Here is a 14,336-nt window from a genome sequence, read left to right as displayed (position 1 = left end):
GAAAGTCTTTTGCCATTGCTTTTCCTTTTGCTTTCCCAGTAAATAACTCCTAAAGATTTCAAATTAGACCACGTATTAGACTATTTTTCAGACTATGACTCCTGCTATCATTGTAGTTTATTCCATCTGTTGGTCCTCTATTCTTTGCCCCTGTGGCCTGCCAATATTTCAGCATCTCTAGCAGAAATCTGCTTACCTTATAAATGTTAACACATAGATCTCCAGTTGACCAAAAAAACAAGAACAGTAAGTAATGAATGTAATTTCTGAATTCTATACATTGTAAAATGTGTGAAATAAGTCACACACACTCTTTTCCCAATTCTCCTAACATTACATATACATAGTATAAAAAATGAAAGTATAATTAAAATTAAAGAAAAACATGTTAAATTCTCATTTATCCTAATGATAATAAAACTAATGATTAACTGAACCACAAATAACAAAACACATTAAAGTCCAATATAGAGAACAGCTATTGTAGAAGATGAAAAATGGATGAAAACTGGCAGATCCTTGAAATGTAAATAAAAATAGATGATCCACTTGAAATGGGTCTCTTCTCCAAAATAAATTAAAACAACCTTACCGGTGAGTCTCAAAATCCATTCTGGTGAGTGGATGAAGAAAACTGAGAATGTGTCCAAAATAACCTACGGCCTTGTGCAAGCCAAACGACGAGTGTTTAAGTTTTTCTTTCTATTTTTGTGAGTTACAGAGATGAGTAATGAAGTTCATTTGTTGTATCCTTGTCCTCTCTGAATGAAACATCCATCCTTTTTAAATTATCTGATTTGGAAATGAATGGTATGAACAGGAAATCCCATCTCCATAAAGAGGTGATGGTGCTCTTAACATTGTAGCAAACACTGAAGGGGTAATTGTTTGACTTTTGTGATCCTTGTTCATAATAAGGCTGACAAATCCAATACTTAAATAACTATAACACAAATTAACACATTTACCATTTCATATAGCCATGCTACCCAAGTATTGATCCCAGTTAGATAGATAGTGAGCTTGTGTACTGCTGGAGCAGTTTGAACATTATAAATGTTGAAGAGTCCCAAACAATTTAGGAAGAAACTTCCACAGACTACGAGTGATAAATTGGGCTTTTATTCCAATAGATTGATTAAATCTTTACTGTTGACTTTAAAATATGCAAACCTGTGGACTCATAATTATACATCAAAGCCTGTAATTTTACAACATTGAAAAACTGAGTGTTTGAGCCCAGTGATAGTTGTATGATGGAGTCACAGATATGGTTAAAGGGGTGTTCAACTTCCAAAAAGAGCCACTGGCAAGGCCAGAAGAGACACCCCAATCCAGCTAATTCAAAAACCGCTGCCTAAACATACCCCAAAAATGCAGAGCTGGCTTTACAAATGCAAAAATACAAAGAAATCCTAAAACATATCAAATTATCTCTCATAAAACTCTGGCTTGTAGAGATAAGTCAGAACAAGAAATTCTTAAAAATGAGGCTGAAAAATAAGGCAAAATGATCAAAAAGAACAAAAGAATGATTTACCTGGAAGACAATCCAAATCACACTAGTCCTAAAATAGTATCCACAAGCAAAATCCAAATAAATAAGAGAAAAATCCATAAACCTGAAATCAGAAATGAAACAATACTTGCATAAAGATTACTAACAAATGCAATGCACCACTACTACAATCTCTCCTCTGATTAATAAAAAGCCAGGGAGAGATCTCAGTCATGGTGACATCAGGGTGGCACCACTTCTTGGAGTACCACCCACAGAACACAAGGAATACAGTAGAAATAATATTTAACTAAGAAAAATAATACATTCAAAAATGACAAAAACAACAACAACAAAAAAAAAACAGAATATAAATACAAGCCTCCTGGCTGTAATGTGATGGAATACAATCATATTCAAGGATTCTCCCTGTCTTGGGTGCAGGGGTTGATGGGGATCCCTTCTGTCTCCTCATAGTTGTATTTTAAATTAAATGGATCTTAAAATAAATATATGTTCACTATGTGACCAAAAGTTTGTTCACAACTGACCATCACTCCAGCAGTATATGAGGTTGTTGGACATCCCAGTTCAAAAACATTGGCATTAATAAGAGTTGTAACAGCCTCCACTCTTCTGGAAAGGCTTTCCACAAGATATTAGAGTGTGTCTGGGGGAGTTTATGCCCATTCAGCCAAAAGCGTATTAGTAAGGTCAGGTACTAATGTTGGACAAGAAGACCTAGCTTGCAAATTCATCCCAAAATGTGTTCTGATTGGTGCATTTTATCATTTTTGGGGAGTTTTGTGGGCATCTTGATGGCTATTTAGTGGTTTCTGAAGCCAAGGAATTTGATTTTGACATTTAGTTTTTTGTATGTCATTTCCTGAGGAAGCCATGCATTTTTGCAATCTTTCCATGACACCATCATAAATATGGATGGGTAGCACCATTTTGAGATATTCACATTGACCATTGGCAAGATAACTTCCCAGAATTCCTGTTCCATGATATTCTTAGGTTACCCTATAAATCGTCATATTTATTGGCCATTTAGGCATCCATGCTTGGATTCTCATAATGTTTGGTGCACAATTATTGATTTTTCTAACAAAGTCTGAACATTTCAAGTGGCTTTGTGCATAGGGGCCCAGTCATACTGGAATAGAAAAGAGCCTTCCCCAAACTGTTGCCACAAAGTTTGAAGCTCACAATTGTCTAAAATATCTTTGTTTTCTGTAGCATTAACAGTACCTCATTGGAACCAGGGGGCCGGGCCTAACTCCTGAAAAACAGTCTCAGACCATTATCCCACCACAACAGTTTTGAGAATGGCACAAATATTAATTTTCACAAAGTTTGCTGTCTCAGTTTTTATGATGGCAATTTGCATATATTCCAGAATGTTATGAAGAGAGATCAGATGAACTGCAATTAATTGCAAAGTCCCACTATGCCATAAAAATGAACTTAATCCCAAAAAAACATTTCCACTGCTGTTGTGAAGAAGGCTTCAGGGCGCCCAAGAAAGTCCTGGAAGCGCCTGGACCGTCTCCTAAAGTTGATTCATGGCTCAGGATCAGGGCACCACCAGTGCAGAGCTTGCTCAGGAATGGCAGCAGGCTGGTTTGAGTGCACACACAGTGAAGTGAAGACTTTTGGAGGATGGCCTGGTGTCAAGAAGGGCAACAAAGAAGCCATGAAAAACATCAGGAACAGACTGATATTCTACAAAAGGCACAGAGATTTTACTGCTGAGGACTGGGGTAAAGTCTTTTCTGTGATGAATTCCCTTTCTGATTGTTTGGAGCTTCATGAAAAAAGAAAAGGTGAGTGCTACCATCAGTTCTGTGTCATGCCAACAGTAAAGCATCCTGAGATCATTCATGTGTAGGGTTGCTTCTCAGCCAAGGGAGTGGGCACACTCACAACTTTGCCGTTTGCCTAAGAAGACAGCCATGAATAAAGAATGGTACCAAAACATCCTCCGAGAGTAACTTCTCCCAACTATCCAAGAACACTTTGGTGATGAACAATGTCTTTTCCAGCATGATGGATCACCATGCCATAAGGCAAAAGTGTCTTGGGAAACAAAACATCAAAATTTTGGGTCTTCCCAGACCTTAATCCCATTGAGAACTTGTGGTCAATCCTCAAGAGGTGGATGGACAAACAAAAACCCACAAATTCTGACAAACTTCAAGCATGATTATGCAAAAATGGGCTGCCAACAGGATTTGACCCAGTAGTTGAATGACAGCATGCCAGTGCAAATTGCAGAGGTCTTGAAAAAGAAGGGCCTACACTGCGAATATTGACTCTTCGTATAAACTTAATGTAATTGTCAATAAAAGTCTTTGAAACTTATGAAATGCTTCTAATTATACTTCAGTACACCATAGAAACATCTGACAAAAAGATCTAAAAACACTGAAGCAGCATACAATATTTGTGTCATTCTCAAAACTTTTGGCCACGACTGTAGACTGCGAGATAATGAAGCGCGATTCATCACTCCTGAAAACACATTTCCACTGCTCCAGAGAGCAATGGTGGTGTGCTTAACATAATTCCAGCCAATGTTTGGCTTTGCGTATAGAGATTTTCGACTTGTGTGCAATTGCTCGACCATGAAAACTCATGAAGCTCCCAAGGCACGGTTATTGTGCTGATATTAACTCCATTGTTAGTTGTTTATGCATTATCCAGCAGTCTGTGATTTTGCCTGGTCTACCACTTCTTGGCTGAGTTGTTGTTGCTTCCCGAGGCTTCCACTTCACAGTAACAGCACTTACAGTTGACTAAGGAAGATCTAGCATATCAGAAATTACACATGCTCGCTTGTGGCAAAGGTGGCATCCTATAACAGTGTCACATTTAAAATCACTGAGCTCAATTCTGCTGCCTGTTTGTCAGTGGAGAGTTCACGGATATGTACTTGAGTTTATGCACCTGGTAACAATAGTTTCAGCTGAAGCACCTAAACTCAGTTATTTGGAGGGGTGTCCATATATTGTTGGCCGCATATTATATAAAAATATATAAAAATTATGCCAGTAATATTGTAAATTCTAAACATAACCCTAACGTTAACCCATAAACGTGAAAACAACTGATAGACTCCTTATGCCTAAGATATCTTTTGAAATTTTGCCTTTCTTTTTCTTATACCTTCTTAAGACTTGATTAAACCTCCATATACTTAAATCACTGTATTGCTTCCAATTTAAGCTACACCTCATAAGACCTTCTTCAGCTCAAAAGATACAGTAAGTTGGTGCGGACTTGTGAAGGGAAGGGAAAGCAATTTGGCTTGCAAAGGCTTGTGAAAGGGAAATTTATTCAAAGCATGTGGCCTTGTGAAAGGAAAAGTAATTTTTTGAAGTCGTGTCTCACTAAATGATGGCATATGGTTCTAACCAGGGTGTCATTTGTCGATTTGGTCATTAAGTGAATTAATGTATTGTATCCACCAAGGGGCACCACTGAGTCCCAAACCCAAGAAACATTAATATCTGACACATTTTTAGGATAGAATAACAGATATTTAATTACCCTTGGTACGTTTCCACAATCACCTTTCAAAAACCAGTTACACAATACATAAAAAGAGACTAATTCTACCTCCTTTCATCCTCCCATTGAGTGTTGCCTACTGCCTCCCCAGTGGGCTTACTTTTAAGATGGACCCGGGAGTGCTTCTGGTGCTATGCAGTGTCTCCCTGGAAGCATTTCCAAGCAATAAAAAAGTAGGGAGGTCCTCCTCAATAGTGCCGTCTATCAGCACCCAGAAACCCAAACAGGCCTGCATTTCCAGATTTCGACTTCCAAGCAACTTTTTGGGCGTCCCAACTGGGCTGCCATACAATGACAACTGCCACTTGGCATATGGGAGATGGAATAGCTGCAGACTCTCAGCTTCCACTGCTCTGTCCATTATTTTTTACTGGTCAGGCACAAAATTATCTTTTTGTCCCACCAGCCAATCCGTCCGTCATTCTATTCTGGCTTCCCATCTGGGTAATGAACCATTCTCCTTCCCATTCTTGTCCTACAGTATGTGAAGGGGCTGTGTCTGATGTAATTTTAGCCGTACTGACTTTGGACACAGCACACTGCAAAAAGCTAGCTGCATGCCAGCAGCACAAAGGGATGTGACTTTGTGTTATTTCATTTATTGTATCTCAATGGAAGCTCTGTTGTTAAAGCACAGGATGTTTTATGTCATGCCTGTATACTGTATATATTGTACAAGTGGCACTGTTGCCCCTTTAAACCCAACAGACAGACACACAGGACACAGGTTAAAAGTACTAAGAAGATATTTATTACAGAGTTCTTCTTTCACGGTGCTCTTCAAGCACCAAAGCCATCAATAGACAATTAAATAAACACACTAATATTCACAATTCTCTCACTTGCTGGGTTCACAGCAGTCCTTTAAATAGTCCTTGACCTGGAAGTGCTTCCATTCTTCCATCCATCCATCCATTTTCCAACCCGCTGAATCCGAACACAGGGTCACGGGGATCTGCTGGAGCCAATCCCAGCCAACACAAGGCACAAGGCAGGAACCAATCCCAGGCAGGGTGCCAACCCACCGCAGTTCCATTCTTCCTCCCACGTGATTTGCCAGCACTTCCGGGTCAGATGGAGAATTCAGGTTTCTAATCAGCCCGAAAGTACTTTGGGGCTTCCGTTGTTGTAATCCATTAGTACTTCTGGGCTAGGTGAGAATTTATTCTCCCATCATCTTCCTACAGCATGCCCTGGCTGCACACACGGTACCCAGCACGGCTGTGCTGCTGAACTCCAAGTCCCATATTGCCCTGCGGGAATCCGGGGCACCGCTGTAGTCCAGGCAAGCTGCCATCTAGCAGAGAGGCATTGTCCTAAATAAACTATCTTCACCCCTTCTTCCATCTCTAGATAGATAGATAGATAGATAGATAGATAGATAGATAGATAGATAGATAGATAGATAGATAGATAGATAGATAGATAGATAGATAGATAGATAGATTTTGTCCCCGTGGGAAAATTTGTCATTTTACATATGTTTGCTAAATACATAAATAGATAGATAAGTAAATAAATACATAAATGTACACAAAGAATGACTATAAAGCAAGATCATTAAAAGGAAAGAAAACTTCTGACTTGGCTGTTACAGTCACAGTGAGGCCTTATGCAGGTGTATTGCTCTTGGTTTATAGAGGAGCCCCCGTAGCATTTCTTGACACACTAATGCTGACTAATTCACTGCTGAAAGTCCTCAGTGTTGTTGTGTCAGAGAGAGGATGTGCTACATTGTTCATAATGACAGTTTTGTTTTAATTATCTCCTTCACTACAACCGTCAGTGTCCCATAACTGAGCTTGCTCTTTTAATTAGTTTGTGTGATAGAAAAAGAGTTCCACAACTAGAAAAAAGAGTTGGGGACCGTCTCCATATAATATCCACTAGTCAATGAAAATGGTGATCAAAATATTTACATCACAACGGCATATGTAAAATGGTGGCTTGTATACAGAAAAAGATGCCAGGCGGAAATGAGTTGCCAGGAAATGATGTTGAAACTGGCAGACGGATGCAACATCATCAAAAGTGACCGGAAGTGAAGTGTGGGTGGAAGTGATGTCATTGATCGAAGACCGGAAATGTTGTTATATGTTGGAGCTGGAAGTGATGTCATCAGACGATGCTGGAGGTGACATTCCGGTCGCCATCTTGGAACCTGGAAGTAAGGTCTGTTTAATTTTCTTCCTTTTGTCTGAAGAAAGAGAGAGAGGAGTGTTAGTACCGCAGATATTTCATTCACCTCTGGGCTTGTTGACTGCCTCCTAATCGCACGTGTGTGACATTTGTTTATAGATTGGAACCGCATATAGTTTAGCTGGATTTAATTTACTACTTGAATTAAAATGCATCTTCATTATCCAGATAAAGATTGGAACATGCACAGCAATTTGTGGTTTAACGGTCACTTGAGTTTACCAGCAGAGCACAGCATATAGCAGCTACTAACCAGTAGTTAGAACAGGAACTGGCTGCTCATAATGACACACCGAGATAAAGTGAAAGGTGGTAACATGAACACAGTGCCTTGAAGAACTTTGCTGTTTTAGTATCAGTATTTAGTATGACTTGACGGTCTCATAAAGAAGACACACACGCTGTGGCCTCAACTACTGTACATCCACCTTTTAAAGCTGTACAGGCGTCAGGGCTGACCACCATTCCGACTGCTGCCACCGCCCTGCATGATGCTTTTGTCTTTTCTACTGACTTTATTGTCATTTATGGAGAAAAATGCATTTGCATTTCCACTTGTTAATTTTGGCTATCATTGATCAGAACACTCCAGTGCAAAATGGAGAACAGCAAAGTAGCTTCTGTAATTAAGTTATGAATGCAGTGACTAATTCTGCATTTTTAAAATTAAATTAGATTTTTTATTTTCAGAAATAATTAATCATTTTAGGCTTAGTATTAGTGAGCAGCCTTTGTTGTTATCAAAAACACCTGCAGTGACTAACTCTATATTTTTAAATTAATTTTTGATTTTTTTTTCAGAAATAATGAATCGTTTTATGTTTAATTTAAAAAAGTAATACTTAAGCCTATTGAGGCGTAAGACAGCTGTTGTTGTTAACATAAATATCTGCTGTATTAGATTCTATATTTTGGTAATTACTGGTCATTATTTATCTCCAAAAAGTGACTATTCATTGTATCTTATGATTAGGAAATTCACATACTAGTAAAATAACTCATTTAATAAAAACATACAGGCTTGTTTTTGGAATGTCTTAATTTTGTATTTTACTGCACAGGCAGTGTAACAGCACTGGCAACAAATATGCTTTGTTAATAAATATGAATTCAAAAACAAGCACCTTTGTCAGGACTGCAGGAAACGTACAAGAAGGTAAAAAGCATGGCTAATATTGGTGGTCCCTCACATATTCTCATGGATCACTGGGGCACCTTGAAGGAATAAAGGTGAAGATCCACTGAGCTAATGTGTTGCTATGGATTATTATGGGTTTGACAAGTTGCAAGATGCTTGTGTAACAGATTTCAAACCATTCAGCCTTTAATCTGATGAATTTAGGCTGCTCTGAGGGAAAATGTAGCCCAGCTTACTATTACGTAATTATGACTAATTAAGTAGCCTCTCAATGTATTTGTTTAAGGATAGAACAGATGAAAGACTTCTTCTCTATTTGTGTCACTGTTTAATGACATAATGTGCAGTTCACGTTGGTTTGCCAAATATGAACATTTCTGTTAAGGCAGCTGAATGCATAATGTGGACGTATTTTTTCAGGCAACAGCAATCCTTCAGAGGCTTATCTAGCAGCTAAGTTCTACTTCAACTTCTTGCATGATTGAAGCTTGAACTGAATTTTAATTGTAGTGTGCTGATCCTCAGAGCAGCCTTTGAAGTCTTACCAAACACCATTAGTTAATTCTGTGTTGTGTTGTATGACACCAGATTTATGGCTGTGATTATTCATGTGTGCAGTGTAGGGCTGTCATGGCCAAGGCTGTACTACATGAATAATAGCTAGCTTATTATGAGCTGACAGAAACCTTTTTTGTTTTGCTCCTTCAGCTCGAGGGAATAACTTGTTGGATGAATTTAATAATATTAAGAAGTGAACAAATGCTATTTTATATGGTATATTCCACCTCAATAGTAACAACGGTCTATAGGACATGCATGGTCTCTGTGGTATTATTTCTACTCCTGGAAAATTTTCAGGCTTTAAAAACTTGCCTGTGTCACTAAGTGGCTGTGTGATAGGGACTGTTACTACATTCCAGGGCTTTAGCAATTAAGCCGCATTGCTTGAAAGTGGAAAATGTGCTCAATTATTGTATGTTTAGAAATGAGGGGATACATACAGTGCAAAAAATGCATATGCAAAAACTAGACAAAAAAACTTTAAATGAAAGTTGCTTTGTTTTTATCTAGCAAAAAAGTCTGCCAATGGGGTGTGGAAAGATCAGCCCAGCTATAGACAGAGACGCAGACCCACAATGTCCAGAACACACACTCTTTGTTCTTCTCTTCTCCTACACACAGCTCTGTGTGCACAAATCACCCCCAATTAGGTTCAGTCCCATCTTTCTTTCTCCTCCATTCTTCTTATTCATCTGCCCCCTTCACTCCTCCACACTCAAACTCCGTCCTCTTCTACCGGACTCCGGCTTCATGGAAGATGGAGTTCTCTACCACCCTGTTAGGATCTGGGGGTGCTGCAGTTATTCCTTAGTCCATGTGGATGGTTCTTCCACCACAACTGGAAGTGCAGCTGGAAATAGGTCATCAAACACCTGGAGCACCTCTGGGTGGGTTAGAAAAGGAGGCAGCAACCACCACTCCGAGAGTCAGAGTCGGGAGGAGAGGGACTAAGCTTGCCAGAGAGGAGTGGAGGAGAAAGTAAAGTATTGTTTAGAGGTGATTTGTGCTTGAGACTGTGTTGTGGGCTTATGGGGTCAGGGAAGATGTTCCACACGAGCGAAGAAAAATAAAAAGCATTTTTGTTTTTATAAGTGTGCCTCCCGTGTCTGTCTGTGTTGGGTTAAGCGCTGCTTTAACGCCATCTACAGTCACAGGGGTAAGCAAAATTTACTTGACAAGATTTCTTAAAGCATGGCAAATAATTGTAAATACAAGTTTTTTGACTAAATAATTGTTACAATAAGAAAAAAAACAAGATTTAATATCATGATATAAATACTTTTCACTTGGTTAGATTTCATTTTTTGCGGTGCAAGAACTGTATAATATTGCAGTATTTTCAATCATGAAATATCAGAGATACATTGAAGTTAAGAATTTTGATTTTTTTTTCTGTTTTTGGCACATTGTATAGGAATCTTTGCAGAAGTCACCATCTCTTTCAATGTGAAAGTAGTCCGTTTTATTAATATGTACATAACAAAATGCATTCCAACAGATGGTACACAAATGATTTTACTACTGCTGCAAAGATTCTTATACTAAAGTGCTTAATTTGTAAATCATGAAGTGCTGGAGCTTACAGTGACTGCCCGAGAACAATTTGGGCACCAGAGAACAGCCCTGATAATGTTAAATCACATCATTGGTCTAATAAATACATGAAATCAAAGCTGTTTATGTTTATACTCTCACGCATGAATTACAATTTCTGGCAATTTTTAACTGTTTCGCTGTTCACATTCTGTGCAACAACACCTCGTCTGATGCATCTTCATCCCCATCAACTCGCTCCCATTCCTTTTACCTATCAACCTCCATGTCAACATCTACAACTACACGGATGTGACAATTTTCAATTTGTACAACTTTCACTATTTTGGCGCACAATTTTTTCATAAAAGCCAATCTAAAAACATATAGGTGTAATGTTAACTAAACTACATTTCTAAAGTTTAAATAAAGTTTGGGTAATAATCTTTGTTTATTTAAACATTAAAAACAAATCAAAAACAATTTTTGGAGATAGATTTTGGAGTCCTAGAGTGCATTTGGAGGTCCTTGAACACAGAAGGCTCAAAGTTAGTGATAATTGGCTGGCACCCTCTACAGAACTTGCATGTGCCTTGTGCCTGATGTCTGCTGGGATAGGTTGCAGCTTCCATGTGACCCTGCTCCGGATAAGCGGGATTTGAAAGTGAATGGATGGATATAAAACAGGCAGAGGTCCGGCATTTACTTGTACTTAAGGACAGTTAATATCAGATACATTCAAGCTTCTACCTGAGTAGTTTTCTCAGGGGCACGTTTTACTTTTACTTGAGTCACTTTCTGTTGGGCACTTTATACAACACTGTTTGTTATTACAAAGGTATTGCAAAGAAAGCGTTTGAAACATACAATTTCCAACCATTGTCTTTAGAATCAACTAGCCTGTGACAGTACAAACTAGAAATGTCACTCTAATTTTAGTAAACACAAGCACCTAAAGGCTTATTTATGCCAAATCTAGAATTCACAAATTGATATAACCAAAGACAGGCAAGAAAACGTAACAGAAATTACTCCTTGCATTCAGCTGCCATGCTTCAAAGGTCCAAATACAATATTGTGTGGATGTTCCTAAGGTTATTCACTCAATGTTTTTATTTTTTACATTTATTTTTATGTATTTATATATTATAATGTTATTCTAGTGAGGCCTTTTTGTATTTTGTACAGTTGCCACCATTGTGTACATTTCTTTGCATGTCATGGTTGTGTTGTTTATAGCTGCTATACCCTATAGAGCTATAACTTGAAATGGTGTGTCATCACACTTCACCCTTATAATGACAAGATGACAATAAAAAAACTTATACTCTATTTACAAGTAATAATCATTTTTTATTTCACTTGTTCCTTTTGGCACTCGCAGCTCCTGAGCTGGCTTAGCTTTGGGGTGATCTTCCTGAGATCTTATCTGTCTCCACAGAGGTTTTGTTCCTCAGGTCTTGTTTGGCTAATGTTCTTTGGATGTGTTATGAATTTCCACCAAAACATACCAAAAAAGGGGTGGGAAACTGTAGAAAAGCCCTGGACAAGCACCAAACCAAATACTGATAATAATTAAAGAATGCATTGCCTATAATTAGCAAAAGATTAAAATAATGGCAAAATGTATATGAATGAAAAAGAAACATAAAATAATGAACTCAAAAAAAAAAATTTCCAAGATCCCAAGTCCAAATACAAAATTTTAAAAGTCTTCTTCTTGTTCTTCATCTTTCAGCTGCTCCTGTTAGGGGTTGCCACATTAGATCATCTTCCATATCTTACTGTATTCTACATCTTGCTCTGCCACACCCATCACCTGCATGTCCTCTCTCACCACATCCATAAACCTTCTCTTAGGCCTTCCTCTTTTCCTCTTCCCTGGCAGCTCTACCCTTAGCATCCTTCTCCCAATATATCCAGCATCTCTCCTCTGCATATGTCCAAACCAACACAATCTCACTTCTCTGACTTTGTCTCCCAACTGTACAACTTGAGCTGACCCTCTAATGTCCTAATTTCTAATCCTATTGATCCTCATCACACCCAATGCAAATCTTAACATCTTTAACTCTGCCACCTTTAGCTCTGTCTCCTGCTTTCTGGTCAGTGCCAACATCTCCAACTCATATAACATAGCTGGTCTCACTACCGTCCTGTAGACTTTCCCTTTCACTCTTGCTGATACCCATCTGTCATAAAATACTCCTATTACTCTTCTCCACCCATTCCACCCTACTTCTCTGCCACTCCTGACTTCCTCATACAATACCACAGCTCCTCTCGAGGCACCCTGTCTTGTGCTTTCTCCAGGTCCAATAAGACACAATGCAACTCCTTGTGCAATCCAGAAATTCAGGAAAATAAATCTGAGAACAAATGAAACGCGCTAAATTAAAAGGATATCACAATAATAAAACCAAAACCCAAATCCCAAAATCCCTTATCTATAAATTGAAAATGTCAAAACCAAAAAAGTACAACAAAAACATCAAAATACCATTCAGGTAAATAAAGAGTCAGAGAGATGAACCAAATCAAAACTGATTCCTTTCTACTGTTTACATGTCTTCCTGATGCAGTAATCAAATTAATTACAGTACTGGACCGCTGTTATGTAATTAAGAGTCTTGACCCCATCTTAATTAATTTAAATACATGATCAACAAAATGAAGGGATATTTAAAATGTACAAAAAGAAAATGAACAATAAAGAAAACAAATGAAAAAACAGAAAGACATCTAAAATAGAACATGACCAAAAACAAAGTGTATGTTAAAAGTAAATACAAAACTCAAGGGCAAGACCGACAGCAGACCATAACACCACGGCTGTCAGTCAAGTTCCACAATCAAAACAAAATACATAATTAAACTTGGAAACAGTCATTCATGCCTTTATTATATCTCGGCTAGATTAGCGTAATTCCTTATATGTGGGTCTGCCAAAATGTGCTCTGTCACACCTTCAGCTGGTTCAGAACTCTGCAGCTAGATTCTTAATTGGGTCAAGAAAAAAGGATCACATCTCCCCCATTTTAGCCTCTCTCCACTGGCTACCAGTGAGGTGCCACATTGATTTTAAAATTTTTCTTGTTTTTAAAGCCTTGCATGGTCTTGCTCCAAAGTATATCTGTGACCTCCCTCACTCTTGCATGGCACCAAGAGCATTGAAGTCATCTGGACAACTACTCCTTGTAGTTCCAACATCTCGGATGAAGTCGAGGGGAGCTTCTTTGTACAGCACTTTGGCACAACCTCTGTTGTTTTAAATGTGCTTTTATAAATAAATAAATAATCTAATCTATTAAAAGAAAGTAGATTCAGAACATCACATGATTTTTTTGTTGTTGTTTCTCACACCAAACTTTTTTTAATATTTGAGACTTGTACAGTGTTTTACACATTTTGTTTGTATATATGTAAAGGTTTAATCATTTATGAAAAAAGTAGGAAGTTAATGGTCAACATGCAGCTAATGGCAATGAATAGCCTAAAGACTCTTAAGCAGACATTTCTGTATATTTAAAGTCTAGCCCACCTCAATACCTATTCAAAAACAGTTCCACTTGGGGCCGATTTAAAGTTAACAATTAGCTTGACATGAACATGACATGTATGAAGAAAACTGGAGAAGTCAGCGAATAACCCATGCAGAATGCGGCGGCTCCACAGACAAAGATATGGTTCTGGATTTGATATAAAAATTCTGAATCAGTTAGGCAACAGCACTAAATTCTCTGCCCCTGCACATGCAAGTAAATCACAAATAGAACAGACAGATGTGAAAGGCAATATTTAACAGACTGATATTAATGGCAATGGTATGAT

General features: G+C 38.1%; 1 protein-coding gene across 1 annotated transcript in view; it reads left to right on the top strand.

The window, feature by feature from the left end:
• The window catches only part of LOC120515514 (ATP-binding cassette sub-family A member 13-like), a 449,137-nt gene that overhangs the window by 128,094 nt on the left and 306,707 nt on the right, over positions 1-14,336 (top strand). The gene's annotated exons all lie outside the window — the stretch shown is intronic.

Source organism: Polypterus senegalus, chromosome 15 (genome assembly GCF_016835505.1).
Source record: "Polypterus senegalus isolate Bchr_013 chromosome 15, ASM1683550v1, whole genome shotgun sequence".
Lineage (NCBI taxonomy): Eukaryota > Metazoa > Chordata > Cladistia > Polypteriformes > Polypteridae > Polypterus > Polypterus senegalus.
Note: the sequence above shows the minus strand (reverse complement) of the source record. Positions and strands in the feature narration are given on the sequence as shown.